General features: G+C 49.5%; 1 pseudogene; it reads left to right on the forward strand.

Annotated features, from left to right (window-relative positions):
* The first annotated feature begins 1514 nt into the window (after positions 1-1514).
* On the forward strand, positions 1515-3005 carry LOC139007517 (F-box only protein 31 pseudogene; annotated as a pseudogene).
* The last annotated feature ends 211 nt before the right edge of the window (positions 3006-3216 follow it).

Below are 3216 nucleotides of genomic sequence, written 5' to 3' on the forward strand. Positions count from 1 at the left end.
TCAGATGAGCTTGGGTACAAATCCAGCCTCAACTATTTCTAGCCAAGAAAATGGAAGAAATAAGAAAGTTGCTTCATCTCTCTAAAAGTTTTGTTTCCTTATAGAGATGGATTTAGCATTTACTCATAGACTTGTTGAAAAGGTAAAATGAGATGATGCGAATAAAGTACCTGGCAGGAAGTGCTGTCACAAAGCTCATGCTCCTTAAATCTGGTTATTATTGGTCTGATCAGCTCTTCCCCAGTTCAGGGTCAGTTTCCAAACCCTTAAGTACTTTCCTTATGAGTCACCTTATGAGTCACCTTATAGCCATGATCACCTAATTCTGGAAGACATGGGATGACCTGACATCGTATTCCAAAATCTTCATCTACTGGCCTTTTCCTTGGAGTTTAAAGCTTGGGATTTTACCTACTTAAATAGAGGCTCATTAAAGAAACAGGTGCCAGTGACTTCGTTTCCTATTTCAGTGTATGTGTTCCCAAGCAATCTGTTGTCTAAACAGGAAGTAGGAAAGAATAAGCAATGTGCCTACACCCCTTTGGTTATTGGTTCAGCTGATACTGGTGGGCTATGCTTTGAAGAGTGAATCCTCTTTATTTCCTGCCTCTTATTTTTTTTAAAAATATATTTTTATTGATTTCAGAGAGGAAGGAAGAGGGAGAGAGAGAGAGAGAGAGAGAGAGAGAGAAACATCCATGATGAGAGAGAATCATGGATTGGCTGCCTCCTACAAGTCCCCCACTGGGGATCCACAACCCAGGCATGTGCACTTGACCGGAATTGAACCTGGGACCTTTCAGTTCGCAGGCCGATGCTCTATGCACTGAGCCAAACCAGCTAGGGCCTGCCTCTTATTTTTCTTTTTTTCTCCCAATCAAAACAAACTTTGTTAACATATATGTATATGTAAAATGAAATATTTATATAAATCAAGTATGTTCTCAGAATTATAGGAACTAACCCAATGTTTTTCAAGTTCACATAACCTAGAAGTTCCACTTCTAGGTACATACCCAAAAGAAATGGAAACATGTTCACACAAAAAACTTGTACACAATGTTCATAGCAGCGTTATTCATAAGAACCTCAAACTGGAAACAACCCAATATTCATCAACTGATGAATGGGTAAACAAAATGTGGTATGCCCACACACTAGAATATAGCGTACATAAAACTTTAAAATGCTATGCTAAGTGAAAGAAGCCAGTCATAAAAGACCAGATATTATGACTGCATTTATGTGAAATGTCCCCGTTCTCCCCGCCCCCATAGGCATATCACTGGAGGCATATCCATACAGAAATCAGATTAGTGACTGCCTGGGGCTAGGGCGGGAGGACAGGGAGGGGGCACTGGGAAAGGGAGGCAACTGTTAATGGTTATGGGTTTAAAGTCCTACAATTGGCTCCTCTCTGAGAGGGCGTGGCTAGGCCCTGGGGGCGTGGTTGGACTCTTGGGCGGGGCGAGCCAGCTTAAAGCCTGGCTGAGGCACAGCGGCCCACTCTGGTGGCTGTTACCTGTGGAGGTATGGAGGAGTGCGCTTGCCTCTGCGGCATGGGCTCTTCGTGGGGATGTCGGTGTCCTCAGAAGCGCCAGCGCCCAGTTGAGATGGCAGCGGCCGACGGCAAGCGGGCCCCAGCAAAAAAGCACATCGAGGGGGATGTGGCAGCGTGGTGCTGTGCGGGGAGAGGAGGAATTGCGAGCCCCATGCCACCCCCGCACTGCTCGCTGCAGGACCTGCCGGTGGAGATGCTGGTGGAGATCTTTGCCTGGGTTCCTGGCACCCACCTGCCCAGACTGTCCCAGGCCTGCACCAAATTCCACCACATCCTGCACATTGACAGCATCTGGAGAAGGCGCTGCCACGAGGAGTTTGGCGTTCGTGAAAACTTGCAGAACCTGGAGATGATGGGTATGTCTTATCGAGAAGTCTATGCGAAGCTGTTCCCATACAGAAACATTTTGGGATTGTGGCAGCTAGATACTGAGGGCTATAGAACACTAGTGAATGTAGTGGTGGACGGCTTATGCATTACTGGTTGGAAATACAGGCCTTCCCTTCACACCCATGTGGGTGGCCCAATACATTTCAAGCCCTCGTTCAGAATTCGCCTGACGGAGAGGAAAGCAGCCACGGTGGAGTGCATGGAAGGCCTCGACAGCGGGCCCCACAACCGCCACATGCAGATTGAGAAGGACAGGTTCATGACCCGGTGCAAGAACACAGACCACGGAACGGATTTACCAACGTGGCTTAGGGAAGAAGGGGGGCCGGTGCTGGAGGACAGACAGCAGTATGACTGGCTGACCTACCGCCGCCTCTATCTCCCGCCGAGCCACCTGGACGACCTCATGAGGCCAGGCCTCTTCCAATACTACTACGATGCCTTCGGCCTAAAGATTGCCATGCTCAGCTTCCATGGGAATTATGCCAGGGTCACCAAGATCACGGGAGTCTCCAAGAAGACGTTAGAGATCCACCTCATGCGCCGCATCCAGCTGCGAGATGGCGAGATCTTTCACAACTTCAATGAGCTCTCCCGCGTCGTCCAGGAGATTGACGAGCAGGTGATCCGGGAGCAGCAGCAGCAGCAGCAGCAGCAGCAGCAGCAGCAAGAAGACGGGACTGAGGAAAGCGAGGGCCATGGCTGGCAGAACCCTGCCCAGCCCAGTGTCGGGGAGTCCGGGGCTGCAGCTTTGGAGGAGCAGCCTGTCCCGTTTGTTCTGCCTGTGGGCGTGCGCTCAAGAGACCAGAACTACCCCGGAACCTGCAGGATGTGTTTCTATGGCGTGGACACTGTTACCTTACCTGGCTTAGCCTACCACGGGCGCTTCCCTGGAGTCTTCATCCTGTTCGATGAGAACCACTTCGGGTTCATCTGGCTGGAGGCGAAATACTTCTTCCTGTACGGCAGAGTACAGAACAGCTTCCAGAATGTGGAGGCACCATCCCCGCAGGCTTTCCTGGAGATGCTCAAGAACATCCAGTCCATGCCCTAACCGGTTTGGCTCAGTGGATAGAGCGTTGGCCTGCGGACTGAAAAGTCCCAGGTTCGATTCCGGTCAAGGGCATGTAACTTGGTTGCGGGCACATCCCCAGAAGGAGGTGTGCAGGAGGCAGCTGATCGATGTTTCTAACTCTCTATCTCTCTCCCTTCCTTTCTGTAAAAAATCAATAAAATATATTTTTTAAAAATCAATTGTATAAAAA

Source organism: Myotis yumanensis, unplaced genomic scaffold (genome assembly GCF_028538775.1).
Source record: "Myotis yumanensis isolate MYYU_CA2020_CCGP unplaced genomic scaffold, mMyoYum1.0.hap1 SCAF_1, whole genome shotgun sequence".
NCBI lineage: Eukaryota > Metazoa > Chordata > Mammalia > Chiroptera > Vespertilionidae > Myotis > Myotis yumanensis.